The sequence below is a fragment of the Pongo pygmaeus genome, chromosome 7, assembly GCF_028885625.2.
Source record: "Pongo pygmaeus isolate AG05252 chromosome 7, NHGRI_mPonPyg2-v2.0_pri, whole genome shotgun sequence".
Classification (NCBI taxonomy): Eukaryota; Metazoa; Chordata; class Mammalia; order Primates; family Hominidae; genus Pongo; species Pongo pygmaeus.
The window spans coordinates 59308293-59323216 of record NC_072380.2 but is presented as its reverse complement, the minus strand read 5'-3'; the positions used below and the strand labels follow the sequence as shown (position 1 = coordinate 59323216).

Sequence of the window (14924 nt, the reverse complement as noted above, 5' to 3'; positions counted from 1 at the left end):
CCCATCTCAGCCTCCCCAAGTGCTGGGATTCCAGGCGTGAGCCACCATGCCTGGCCTGCTAGTTATATTTAAAAATGTCTTTTGTTAAAGACAGGGCATTAAAAATAATATATATATAAATAATATAAAAATAATATAATAATACATATAAAGAAAAAAATCCTCCTAATCAACTCTTGACTCAAGATTGGGGACATGAAATTATCAAGTAGTATAATTTAGTAACTTTGTAAAAAAAAATGTTCTTTACACACTTCTGTTCCACTTCATGGGGAAATTACACACACAGACGCACGTGCAGGTGCACCCCTCCCCCCCCCACACACACTCTCAACTTCACAGGAAATGAAGAGCTCCTGAAACATGTTGCCATCTGTAACTCTGCAAACAGTTCTCTCTTCTGTCCTGGTGGTACTTATTATTCCAAAAGCCTCACATGATCCACTCGCTCACCAGCATGGAGGTGGAAAAACCCACACTTCCACACAAAATCTGTCAGCCCATATCTCTTATAGACACGTAAGTTTTTTTTTTTAATCAAATATTACAAGTGCGCTCTGATACTTAACAGAAACGCTTGTCTCCTTACAATTCATCCTATTATCTTGAATTCACACATCAAGTAGCCTCCCCTCATATAATGCTTCAAAGACTGAAACTGTGAGTCCCTATTAAAATAATTTACATTGACGTGCCAAATAATGAAGAGGAAAACAATAAAATACCCTTTATCAAGCGACCAGGCTTCAACCTAATCAGTAAGCAGCCTGCACTGTGCCACGGCTGGCCTTGGGGAGGGGTGGGACACCGGCATTGGAGTGTGCCTCATCAGAGCTCCCACGCCACCCCCAGTCACGGAGGACAACGGGCTGTGGCTTGTGTCACAGTCAGACATCTGGTGTGGACTGTGTTCCACCAATGCCTCCCCTGCAAGGTACCCAGTACCATGAAGCCAGGCTATGCTTCAAGCTGCCAGAATGGATGCAGAATTTGCTTGGGAGCCATGTGAAAGTGAGCTTTAACCCCACTTTCCTACTTTCCAGTTGTATGGCATAGAGTAAAATCTTTATTCCTGATGAGCTTCAAGCTCCTCATCTGTGAAGTGGGTAAAATAATATCCGCTTCTGAGACTTATTTTGAAGATCACACAAAACAGACCTAACTGGCCTGTGATAAATGGTAGCTCTTGACTTTTACACTTCACTGTTTCCCTTGATACTCAAGTTAATCTCATTTTACCTGAAGGAGACACAGACCCATAGCCTCTGCTGGGAGTGTTCTGGTTAAAAGTAACCCAACCAACCCGGGAGAGCTACGGGTCCAGAAGCCATTTCAAAAACACTTAATGCTTCCTGGGGCCCTGCCTGGGGGTCATGAAAAGAAGTCCAGTTACATACTCTGGCCAGGCAGTCCCACTTTGGGAATGCTATCCGCCCCTGCCTCTAAAAATTGGTACTTCTGCCTATAAAAGGACAAGCCACCTACAACACATAAATTATATACAACCAATGAAGGACTACTACTCAGAATATATAAAGCTCAACATCCCAAAAGAAAAATAAACAAAAGACTTGAACAGCACTTCATCAAAGTGGAAACACAAATGGAAATACACAGCAAAAGGCTCTCAGCCTCAGCAGTAATCAGGAACTGGAATTTAAACCACAGTGAATTCCACTACAGACCTACCAGGTTGAAAAAAATGCAGGCCGGAAAAAAGATAATGAAAAAGACACCTAAGTGTACCAAATAATGGAAAGACAGCAGAGCAGCAGGAGCTCTACTATGCTAACAGGAATGGAGGCTGAACTCTGCTCCTAGAAGACAGTTTAGCATTATTCACTGAAGGTGAGGAACACCCCACCCTCACGATGTGCACACCTGTGCCTTAGGGGATACACAGCAAGGGCTCCTGCCGCTGCCAGCAGTGGCCAGAAATGCCTAGAACAACTGCATGAAGAAAGAGACTGTGGTAAATGCATAAAATGGAATGAAAACGAATAAACAGGAGCTACCTGCAATAGACAGAGGAATCTTACAAGGTTTATTGGTTTAAAACTATGTTGTTTCCATCCTCCTCTGTAAGGGTCCCCCACACCAGGGTCCTTTTGTGTGCAGCTGGGGCCGCGGCATCTCTAGTGAGCAAAAAAAGCAAAGCACGGCCAGGCACGGTGGCTCACGCCTGTAATCCCAGCACTTTGGGAGGCCGAGGCGGGCGGATCACGAGGTCAGGAGATCGAGACCATCCTGGCTAACACGGTGAAACCCCGTCTCTACTGAACGTACAAAAAATTAGCCGGGCATGGTGGCGGGCGCTGGGGAGACTAAGGCAGGAGAATGGTGTGAACCCAGGAGGCGGAGCTTGCAGTGAGCCAAGATCGCACCACTGCACTCCAGCCTGGGCAACAGAGAGAGACTCCATCTCAAAAAAAAAATAAATAAATAAAACAAAAAAAAAAATAAAAAGCAAAACACAAAGAATGCACAAGCATGATGCTGTTTCCATAAAGTTCAAAAACAGGTAAACCTATACACACGCACACACACACACACACACTTTTTTTTTTGACAGCCAGGTCTCAATCTGTCACCCAGTGATTGTCACCCAGTGGTTCTCCCATCTCAAGCCTCCCAAGTAGCTAGGACTACAAGTGTGCACCACCACACTCGGCTAATTTTTTATTTTTTGTAGAGATAAGGCCTCACTATGTTGCCCAGGCTGGTCTCGAACTCCTGACCTCAAGTGATCCTTCTGTCTTGGCCTCCCGAAGTGCTGGAATTACAGGCGTGAGCCACTGTGCCCAGCCTAAATATATTTTTAAAGATGTATAAAAAGTAGTATAATTGTAAAGAAAAACATGGAAACACTCTCAGAAGTGTGAAGATCTTTAGGATCAGGATGGGGGCAGCAGGTGGCTTCTGGATACCCAGCATGTTTACTGAATTACAGTGGTGGCTTAATGAGTGAGCTTTATTTATTCACTTATTATTTGTTACAGTCTACAATTATGCTCTCTTTCATATGCTTGTTATATTTCAGAGTAAAGAAGGTTAAAATATAAGCTCAATACATAAAGGAGATACAGACAGAGATATACAAGGAAGTGTGTTGCAGCACTGCTTTGAAGTGGTAAACACCAGAAACAACCTGAATGTCTATCAGGAGAGGGACATCCTGGTGAAATTAAGTGAAAAACGCAAACCATATCTTTTTGTTTATAGATATGTCTACATTCGTGGAGAAAGATGTGAAAGATTACTTACTGGGGTAACTATCCAGTGGGTAAAAGGTAAAAGAGAGATTATTAAATTGTTGTTATAATTTGTTAATTCTGTTAACAGCAACAACCAACAAAAGCAGTGGCTACATTATTATCACATTTATGGATCATACTGGAAGTCCTAATCTGAGGCCTTTTACAAACGTATGGTCCAGGTTCAATGGCTTCATCACAACCCACTCCGTTGTTGGTGGCTTGAGAAAGAGAAGTAAATTATCTTGCTTTTATTTAACAATAATGAAAACTACTAAAAGTAATGATATTAAAAGTAATGGTAAAAACTGCAATTACTTTTGCACTAACCTTTTTTAAAAGCTAATTATTTTTGTTAATAAGTATCTAAGTAAACTTTGAAAAAAAAAAAGAACCCTAACTAAACCAAAAGCAGGCAGTGTAATTATTTACTATGGATTTAATACTCTTGGTTACTTAAGACAATCCTATTATAGATAGTTTATTGCTGTTGTTTAACAAAAACAGTGGAAAATACCAAGAAACTAAATTAATATCAACATCACTGACAAGAAATAATCAGATTTTTATTTTGAGGGCCAGGGGTTATAACTATAAAACAAATGAGAAATTTATAGAAATGAATTCCCCTAAAACTGGAAGTAATTAAATGTCAGCTGTAGTACCGAAAATCAGACTTTGGAATTTGGTGCACCTATCTTAAGACCCAGCTCACATACAGGGATCCAAATTACTTAATGTCAGTGAACTTCAGGGTCTTATCTAAAAAATAAATACCATGATCTAATTTATTAGCTAGTTTGAAGGTAAAATGAAAAAATAGAGTGACTCTAGTGACACTCAAGCTTTCTTTTCTTTCCACTTTCGGCATCCCATATTAACAGAGAGATTTTCTTGGCAAATTATAAAGATTTAAGTATTTTTTCCAAAATTCAAATCTGTAAGATTTTCCAATTTTGAGAATTCAGCTAATAATAGCATATTTAAAGTAAATATTTGGATTTTTTATTTGAGATTAATACAGGAACATTTCTATTCTGCTTCTGAATCATACTGCTACCCAGTGTCCCCATGATAGCAACTACTGCCGCAAGCTATTAACCCGAGAGGAAGAAAGAAGAACAACTATGGAATATGTGAAATGTTTATATGAGCAATTAATCCACAACAGATGCTTTCAGCCTATGCTGCTGGACTCCTAAGGAGCTGGGTGGGGAGCCACGGTGGCCCAACTCATCCACCTTCCAGAATAAACAACTTCACATAATTTGTTTTGTAAGCTTCCCCTTCCTCTTCCCTTCTCTCCTCCTTGCTTCCTTCCCTCCCTCCCTTTCCTTGTGTATAGACAGGTCTCGAGATGTTGCCTAGGCTGGTCTTGAACTCCTGCACCCAAGTGATCCTCTTGCCTTGGCCTCCCGAAGTGCTGGGATTACAGGTATGAACCATCGTGCCTGCAGTTCTATTAAAGAAAAACAGGGTCAGGTACGGTGGCTCACACCTGTAATCCCAGCACTTTGGGAGGCCGAGATGGGCGAATCATGAGGTCAAGAGATCGAGACCATACTGGCCAACATGGTGAAACCCCGTCTCTACTAAAAATACAAAAATTAGCTGGGCGTGGTGGTGTGCACCTGTAGTCCCAGCTATTCGGGAAGCTGAGGCAGGAGAACCGGTTGAACCTGGGAGGTGGAGGTTGCAGTGAGCAGAGATTAAAAAAAAAAAAAAAGAAAGAAAGAAAAACAAAAACTGAAAGTCTTAAAACCACTGATCTCTGCCACTGCACTCCAGCCTGGGCGACAGAGCGAAACTGTCTCAAAAAATAAATAAATAAATAAATAAATAAATAAATGAAACCACTGACCTCCTACTGGTAGATAATTATGATTTCTGTGGTAAGGACAGTGAAGGGTAGGGTGGGGGAAATATTTGTAAGAGAAGAAATGATTAAAAAAAGAATAAAACAAAACCCTGCCCATTTACTGAATTCTAGACTTACTGTGCTGCAAGGTAAATTAACTAGTTAAATTACTAACCTGGAGGGATAAGTGGTATTTGTTTTTATGCTGTCATATCAGCTGATCTTCCATTTGTTTTTTTTGTTTTTTTTTGAGACGGAGTTTCGCTCTTGTTGCCCAGGCTGGAGTGCAATGGCGTGATTGGCTCACTGCAACCTCCGCCTCCAGGGTTCAAGCGATTCTCCTGCCTCAGCCTCCCAAATAGCTGGGATTACGGGCATCTGCCACCACGCCCGGCTATATTTTCAGTAGAGACAGGGTTTCACCATGTTGGCCAGGCTGATCTCGAACCTCTGACCTCAGGTGATCCACCTGCCTCGGCCTCTCAAAGCGCTGGGATTACAGGTGTAATGGGCGCCCGGCCCATTTGGTTTCTTTTATCCCTGTTTTAACTAAATCTCTCTGTACAAATCCCACTGGCTTCATTTCCATTCCTTCCCATTATCGGGTAATTGACAATGCCTAGCAATGTCCAACTGGATGATTTATATTCTTCCTTGGGAAAAACACGGAACATTTTCAAACTGTATCATTTTTCTAAACTACTTCTGATTTCTTTCCTCTACCCATTTTGTTTGTAAAAACAAGACAACAAAGTCTTGGGTCAGTGCTGGCTGGATTTCTACTTTTTCAGTTAAGTAGAAAGAGAAAGTCTGAGGAAGAAGGGAAAAGCAACTTCTTACATGGTGGTTTACATTGCACAAGGTACTTCTATGAATGTGATCTCATTAAATTCTCCTAACAACTTTCGGAAGTAGATTTATCCTTGTTGATAACTAAGGATGGGATTAGTACCAATCAACCAGCAAATTTAAGAACCAATGTATTAACCAAGATATATGGATTCTAAAGCCAGAGCTGTGAATCAGTGCTGAATCACAGCTGTCTCCCCTCAGTGATCAGGATGCTCCTAGAAGTTTTTGTTGTTGTTGTTTTTTTTAACCAGCAAGTCCCCTTGAGTAAGCTTGGCCCTCACAGTCAAATAATTCAGAGCTAACTCGGTTATACTGTGTTCCTTGGTTATGTGGGAGTAGGTAGTGGAGTGAGGGAGGAAGAATAAAGTCACTTTTGAGAACACTTCTAAAAAATTTGTTTTTATAGCCAAGAAAAATTTTTAACAGCTTGTTAGGTTCAGATTTCATCATTTATTAATCAGGTTTTTTTTTTTTTTTTTTTTTTTTTTTGAGACAGTCTTGTTCTGTCACCCAGGCTGGAGTGCAGTGGTGTGATATTGGCTCACTGCAACCTCTGCTTCCTGGGTTCAAGTAATTCTCCCTGCCTCAGCCTACCGAGTAGCTGGGAGTACAGGCACGTGCCTCTATGCCCAGCTCATTTTTTGTATTTTTAGTATAGAAGGGGTTTCATCATGTTACCCAGGATGGTCTCAATCTCCTGACCTCGTGATCCACCTGCCTCAGCCACCCAAAGTGCTGGAATTACAGGTGTGAGCCACCATGCCCGGCCAAATTGGGTTTTCATTGAACACTGTGCTAACCACTATAGAGGATACAAAAATAACACTTGGCCCTGAACAACAGCCTATTTTTGGTCAAAAGATGGTCTGACCAAAGTTGAATATCTCTAATCTGAAATTCAAAACTTTTTGGGCACTGAAGTGACACTCAAAGGAAATGCTCTTTGGAGTATTTTGGATTTCATATTTTCCCATCAGGGATGCTCAACCAGTAAGTATAATGCACATATTTCAAAATTCATAAAAATCAGAAATTTGAAGCACTCCTAGTCCTAAGTATTTCAGAAAAGGGATGCTCAACTTGTACTGGGAAAATAAGTTTATGGGTGGAGGGTAAGGTCATTTTACTCTGAGTGCTTTCCCACGGGCACTCAGAAACTAGAACCTATGAGTCCCAGCCAAAGGGCTCCTCCCCTGCTGAACAAAGCAGATGAGGGGGATGTTCACCCACTACAACAAAAGTGTTATTAACCTGCTGCTCTCTGGAGTGTAAATGCCTTGAGGGCAGGAGCTATGACTTCACAAGCCCATGCTAAGGTGCTGTTTGCTGAAAGAATAAGTGAAGCCATAGCAACATACAGAAGACTGTAGTCAAAGCAGAACTTTTATCTAATTGACAATAATGTGAGCTTATTTTTGTTGAGTAGTGGTAAGTATAGTCTAAAAGTTTAAACAGTTTTAGCTTCAGTAGTAGAAGGGTAGGTACTCAGGGCAGGAATGCTGGGAATCGTTAATGCTTAGCCTACACAGTTCAAACAGAATCTCTCAGACGGTTTGTGGTTCTCATTCATCCTCCTTCCTGCGATCAAACAGATGGGTGTTCCAAGCCTGATCACAGTCCCTTGTCTTCCCTTTGCATGCTTTAATCACTCTTGATTTTCACTCTCACTGATAGTGAAAGTAGATTACATACAGTAGATATAAAATCAGGTTTCTTATCTTAAGGATAAGAGATCTTCCACTGAAAGACAAAAGTGATGGCTGGTTTAGAGGGGTGCCCATTTTAATAAACAAATCCATGTTCTTATTTCCTCAAAATACCCTTACTGGCCAAGGTTAATAACTGGCATTTCCTTTTTGAGCCCCTATTCCTTATGTTATACCTTTTTGATAAATGTGGAATTATGCCCAGAAGTTCCATTGAGAAACTATTCTTTTCCAACTGAACTTATGAAATATTTGTAGTTATTTTCATAACAGCATAAGCACTTTCTGGACATTCAGTTCATTTTTCTTTCTTAAACTTGAGGTAAAATTAATATAACATAAAATTATACTAAGAAAATAACTAAAGGAAATTAAAACCTCATAAAATTAGTCATTTTAAAGTACGCAATTCAGTGGTAGTTAGTACATTCAGAATGTTGTGCACACACTACCTCTATTAAATTGCAGAATATTTCCATATCCCAAAGTAGACCCCAACCCCATTAGCAGTCACTCCCATTTCCTCTCCTCTCAGGCCCTGGCAGCCCATCTGCTGTCTCCATAGATTTCCCTGGTCTGGACATTTCACAATACGGGAGTCACAAGGCATAAGACCTTTTGTGTCTGGTTTTTTTTTGGACTTAGCATCATGTTTTTGAGATCCCTCCATGTTGTAGCATGCTCCTTTTAGTTAGTTCACTTTGGACATAATAAAAACCTCTTTTATGGCCCATTTCATGTCTTCTCTTAAAGATGTTTCCTTCCTTTACTTCCAGTCCTATTTCTCTGTTTGCATTGGGGTGATGTTTTAGGACAACGACCACCTTGGTTTAATTGTATCCCTTCGAATTTTATTATTGGTGCTATATCCCATATTCTTCTGGCCTAAGCACATAAATTCCTCCTTTTTTCCCTCCTTAATTAAATCACTGAAGATTCATGACTGTTTAGCTGCTAATTAAAATGAAGAAACTAAAGCTTGGAAGTATAATATTGCTCAGGTTACTGTATTTCTTTTTTTTTTTGGGTTCATAAGAACACTTTATTATCTTCATTGTCACTAGTTATTACTTGAGATATTGCAATCTAACTTTTTCTTCAAAAGACTATGTTTTTCTAAACATATTCAACCCAGCCTAGACCAAATTCGTGCATTTTTTTTTGTAAAGTACATGTTCTGCTAATATCTCCAGCAAATTTTTTCTTGAAGTTAATTTATATGTAAATACTTTTACAACATAAATTTCACCCTAATTGACATTTTTTTTTGATTCACATATTTTTAATATTTTCTCCATTTTTGTGGCCACTTAATAGCTTGTGCGCTGTCACTCGCTTGTGTTCTTTTTTTTTTTTTTAATACTTTAAGTTTTAGGGTACATGTGCACAATGTGCAGGTTAGTTACATACATGTGCCATGCTGGTATGCTGCACCCATTAACTCGTCATTTAGCATTAGGTATATCTCCTAAAACTATCCCTCCCCCCACCACACAACAGTCCCCAGAGTGTGATGTTCCCCTTCCTGTGTCCATGTGTTCTCATTGTTCAATTCCCATCTATGAGTGAGAACATGCGGTGTTTGGTTTTTTGTCCTTGAGATAGTTTACTGAGAATGATGATTTCCAATTTCATCCATGTCCCTACAAAGGACATGAACTCATCATTTTTTATGGCTGCATAGTATTCCATGGTGTATGTATGCCACATTTTCTTAATCCAGTCTATCATTGTTGGACATTTGGGTTGGTTCCAAGTCTCTGCTATTGTGAATAGTGCCGCAATAAACATATGTGTGCATGTGTCTTTATAACAGCATGATTTATAGTCCTTTGGGTATATAGCCAGTAATGGGATGGCTGGGTCAAATGGTATCTCTAGTTCTAGATCCCTGAGGAATCGCCACACTGACTTCCACAATGGTTGAACTAGTTTACAGTCCCACCAACAGTGTAAAAGTGTTCCTATTTCTCCACATCCTCTCCAGCACCTGTTGTTTCCTGACTTTTTAATGACTGCCATTCTAACTGGTGTGAGACGGTATCTCATTGTGGTTTTGATTTGCATTTACTGTATTTCTATACACTCCTTTATTATTCTAATGAGAAAATAAGTCTTTGTAAATTAAAGATTCAACTTTTCAACTTCTGATTTTCTTCATTGTTCTTATACAAAATACACATTATCAAAATTATTTTAAGCAGATTATTAAGATAAAGACTCCTTGTATAAGAATCAATTACTGTGTTCAAAGTAAAGCAACCAAATATATAAGGAAGTGAAGAAACAGTTGAAGCCTTAGAGAGTTATAAATTCTAATAATGATTTGTGTGACTTGGAACTAAGACCTTAGATTTAAAAAATATATTTCCTTTAAAATAAGTCAAGATCTCCATTAATCTTTGATTAGACTCACTAGTAAAAATAACTGTCAGTTTATAGTAACAATAAAGACACTCAGAAATAAAGCGATTAAACAAAAATCAGGAAAACAGACTTCATCTTCCTAAAATGTAATCAATCCAAAGAAAATGTTTTGTAGAGCTTACTGTACCTTCTAAAACGCTCTATGTTAAAAAAAAAAAAACTGCAATCCGGATGCTTAGAATGCATTATTTTAGCAGAAGACCTTACAAAGAGATACTTCACAATAGTTAAATATTGGCCAAAAAAAACCCAGTCTTAAAGGAAAATAAAATTAAATTTTGACTTAAAATACTAGTGGGAGGTAACATTTGGCAGAAAGAAAAAAAACTATAGGGAAAACACAAAACATACTTCTAAACTGATGAAGGGCTTGAAGCAACAGCATGCTCAGGTAGAAGGTGTCTACTGCTGCTGCTCTGAGCAGTCCTGGTCTCAAGATTCGCATTCTCTCTCTCTCTCTCTTTTTTTTGAGATGGAGTCTTGCTCTTTCGCCCAGGCTGGAGCGCAATGGCGTGATCTTGGCTCACTGCAACCTCCGCCTCCCGGTTCAAGTGATTCGCCTCCCGAGTAGCTGGGATTAGAGGTGCATGCCACTATGTGGCACGCCTGCCTGGCTAGAAACTCCTGACCTCAGGTGATCTGCCTCTAGGCCTCCCAAAGTGCTGGGATTACAGGTGTGAGCCACTGAGCCCGGCCCAGCACTCTCTCTTAAGTGATAGTTTATTCTCCTTTCAGAAACTTCGGTGAAGTCACCAGGAACAATTTTATTTTTCAAAATCATGAAATAATTTTTCCAAATGTCCTTTGAAGGAGGGTTTCTAAGCATAGCAATTAAGAAAGAGATTCTGGACCTCAAACCCCAAGGGAAGTGTGTGGCTTTTTAAAAGGGTGGCCTTTTTGAAGAAGGAAAATCAAAGGAAGTAAATTACTATTGAAGTTTCTTACCCACGGAGAGCTCTTACCACTACATATTTCCTGTTAAAGGAGCCTCTGAAATGATTCTCCAATAAATAACCCAGCCCAGTAAACTTGTGTGGAATGATTCCTAAGGGTTCCCTCTCCAGCACTTTGGTGTACCCCCGTCTCACTCAGCTGGATGGAACGTGATGGGCTCTGCAGCAGACTGAAGGCCCCAGCATCCTGCCCAGTCACAGCTGGGCTGGCTGGTGGACCCTGGGCCAGTCACCCCACCTCCGTCTCAGGCCCTCTTCTGTAAGACTGGGTGGACGCTGAGCTTCCTCCTCTGTAATTGACTTTTGTGAAGACTAAGAGGAAAAGGGAAAACACAATGCATACAACTTTTTTTCCTGTGAAAAATTCATAATGAACACTCACACTCTTGCCATCTGTGATAAAGTGCTTTCACCACATGCCCATGTTCACTTTCCCTTAAATTAGTGAGGACACTGAGGGTCTGTGTCCAGAGGCACATGGCTAGTGTGGTTGTCACCTGCACCGCACACAGACTCTGGCACCAAATGGGTCGCCACCCTTACTGCTAAAATTGAGCTCCAATAATTATGAAGTATAAAAACATTTAAATCTTGCTGACAAAAGTTCTAAGATTAACCCAAGAAAACACCTAATGTGCATCCCACAAATACAAATTATTTGCTTATCATGTGTCAGAAATTCTGCTATCTACAGAAAATATAATGGTAAATAAGAAACAGCACCTGCCCTGAGGGAGCCTACCAACCAGCAGGCAAGTGTGGAATATGGTGGCTGGGCATGCAATTGACACACCTTCACTGACTGTCTACGTGCAGACACCCTAGAAGCAACAGTTGTAGCGACGATGAAGCCATCATAGGTCCATTAGACTTGGAGCCCAGTGGCGCAGCACATGGCACAGGCCAGCACTGGAGGGGATGGAGGCAGGCGGGCACATGGCACAGGCCAGCACTGGAGGGGGTGAGGGAAGGCGGGCACCTGGCACAGGCTAGCACTGGAGGGGATGGGGGAAGTGGGCACCTGGTACAGGCCAGCACTGAAAGGGGTGGGGGGAGGTAGGCACCTGACACAGGCCAGCACTGGCGCGGATGGGGGCAGGTGGGCACCTGGCACAGGCCAGCACTGGAGGGGATGGGGGAAGGTGGGGACCTGGCACAGGCCAGCACTGGAGGGGATGGGGAAGGCAGGCACGTGACACGGGCCAGCACTGGAGAGCAGCCCTTGTATGACGCATCTATGATGCACTGGAGGGCTCCTCATATGAATGTCATGATGTTCTCATATTATTCATCAAAAAAGGGGCACACTCAAACCTATACCAGTGACATTGCTCACTGACATTAAAACATGTGTCTGTGTTGGGCCACAGGCTAGCAGACATCCCACACAGCCCTAGGCACAGGCACCAGAGTGAGCTGCAAGGTTACCTCCATGGTGCTGGTGGAGAGAACAGGGCATCCTGGTGGTGGTTGCAGCAGGAGGCAAGGGAGGCAGTGCTGGGCCCTTAATGAGGGTGCAGCATGAGACTGGCCTGTGAGGGAAAAGGGGGTTAAATAAAGCCCAGGAAACTAGTGCAGAGGCTAGCAGGGCAGTGGGCTGGGAATCCCACTGGGGGCTACAAAGGAACTTTCTATTCTGACTCAGATTGGTTATTTTCTGAGCATGTTGACTGAGCTTGGCTTCTGATATAAAGCTTATCACCACTTAATCTGCTGCCATAAAAATCAAAGTTGGTGTTTAGACAATAGCTTCTCAATTGGCTCATTCTCTGAAATGCACTTCCTCCCCTCACCTTTTCATGGAAGCTGACCAGGGCAGTGGTCCTCGCCTTGTCCTCACTCCCCAGGGGATGAAATGGCTGTGTGGGCCTGGGAGCTTGTTCTCCCTTCCATTTTAGCCCTTAGCCCATGTCTTTCCTGTTCTCTCCAGAGCTCCTACATCTTACCCCACCCTCTGCACCCTCTCCAAAGTGGGTGCTCTGAGCCTCCGCTCTCTGTGGGTGCTTGCTAGGTGGTGCTGCATCACCAGCTATCCTTCTGAGTCTCCCCTTGGCTCCCACGCTGCTCTGAGTGTGGAAGAAGTGAGCTGTTTTGTGCTCCTGGCATGTGCCACAGCTCCTGAGAGCTCCCTATGTACCACTTCTCTGTTCTCCTTCCTTCAACTGTGGGAAAAGTTTCCAGCCTTGTGGCCCTATCCCAATCTCTCCCTCAATTTCCCATCTATTGTAGGTATAGGAGTAAAGACAGTCTTACTCCATTTTTGTGTTTATGACCTCTTTTCTTCACTCAAAAACTCATATTGACCCTCATTTCTCTGGAACCAATGCAAAATCCCTAATAATAGGATTTAGGCTTTATCTAGCAGACTTTATACCTCAGTATATTCTGTTTTGAGATAAATCCCCCAAATCTGGCACACAGCTCAATGCCACGGCAACTAGCTGGGAGCATAGCACAAAGAGGGACTAAATAATATTTACTGAATAAGTGAGTGAATTAACTTTTTCTTTTTTTTTTTGAGGTGGAGGTCTCACTATGTTGCCCTGGCTGGTCTCGAACTCCTGAGCTCAAGCGATCTACCCATCTTGGCCTTCCAAAGTGCTAGGTTACAGGCAAGAGCCACCGCACCCAGTCATAATCTCTCTTGAATAAACCCTCTTACTTCCCCTTTTGCATCTCTCTCTCTCTAAATCCTACATTTATTTCCACAGATAACATCTCACCAATTTAGAGACACTTTTCTTTCTGCTAGATCAAGATGTTTAAAGCATTTGTTCTCACTTCTTTCATGAAACCTTCTGAGATCAGTCAGCTAAGATCTAGTTAACTGAATCATCAACTAATACTTCTGCCTGTCCTGTTTTGGGTTGAAAGGCACACAATTCAAGGTCAAAGACCATGTCAGTTGCTTCCTTTGTCATTCTCAACACTCAGACAGCACCCTCTGTAGACACTGAGTATTGACAAAATGCTCTTCAGTAAGAGCTTCTCCAGTACATTACTGTAAAAGGGCCCTTCAAGAGGCCTACAGAAAATAGTACCTATAAATTAATAATACATTTTGGACTCTGTGGTTATTTTAACAAGTTGGGAAATAAATACCAGATTTTTGAACTGAAAGAGGTCTCCTTTCCCCACTCCCCCCAAAAGAATTTGTTAGCTATAGTTTCTATACCTATGATAGGTTAACATATTTCAGGGAATTTCTTTTCTTTTTCTCAGTATTGCCCTGGCAAATACAAATAAAGGCATATAATAAACAGCAACAAAAAATGAAGTCCACACCCAGAATTATGACACCAAAGCCACGTGACTTCTCAGCTTGCTTGGCCTACTAAAGTGCCGCACAGGCCACTTGGGAGGACAGAGGTCGGTGGTCGGGGGCGGGTTGGGGGGTGGCCCTTAGCAGAGAGTCACTGAGGAATAGCAGGAGTGCCCTGGAGAGGAAGGAAGCACAGGCCATGCTGCATGTTCTGCGGTGAGCATACATCAGACTGGCACTGTTGTGAAAACTGTACAGTTTTTAAACTGAAGCTCAGGCTGTTTTTCTGACTCTTCTTCCTCTGACCAGTAGACATAGACACTCAAATCCAAAAAATTAGTCTGTCAGAGAAACAAGAGCTATGCTGCTGTTTTTCTGCGAGCCTCTGGACCAAAGCAGGTGGCTGGAGCGGTGCTCCCTGCATAGGCATCTGGCAGCATGTGTGCCTGCCTGGTGGCTCTGTGGTCACGAGTCCCCTGCAACACAGTCATTCAACAGCGGGTAGGGCTGAGTGATATTTCATCACCAGAACTGTGGATCAGATAAAATTTAGATCTGGTAGGCCAGATCTAAGAGGCTCTGTGACTCAGCCCAAACATATAACTATCTTCC

General features: G+C 41.9%; 1 protein-coding gene and 1 long non-coding RNA gene across 22 annotated transcripts in view; both read right to left on the bottom strand.

The window, feature by feature from the left end:
• Nucleotides 1-14924, bottom strand: part of SPIDR (scaffold protein involved in DNA repair) — a 491719-nt gene that overhangs the window by 45612 nt on the left and 431183 nt on the right. The gene's annotated exons all lie outside the window — the stretch shown is intronic.
• LOC134740007 (uncharacterized) lies at nucleotides 8968-12564 on the bottom strand. Its single transcript, XR_010127200.1, has 2 exons — nucleotides 12479-12564; nucleotides 8968-11362 (listed from the first exon to the last, which is right to left on the bottom strand). It is a non-coding gene; the product is annotated as an uncharacterized LOC134740007 (long non-coding RNA).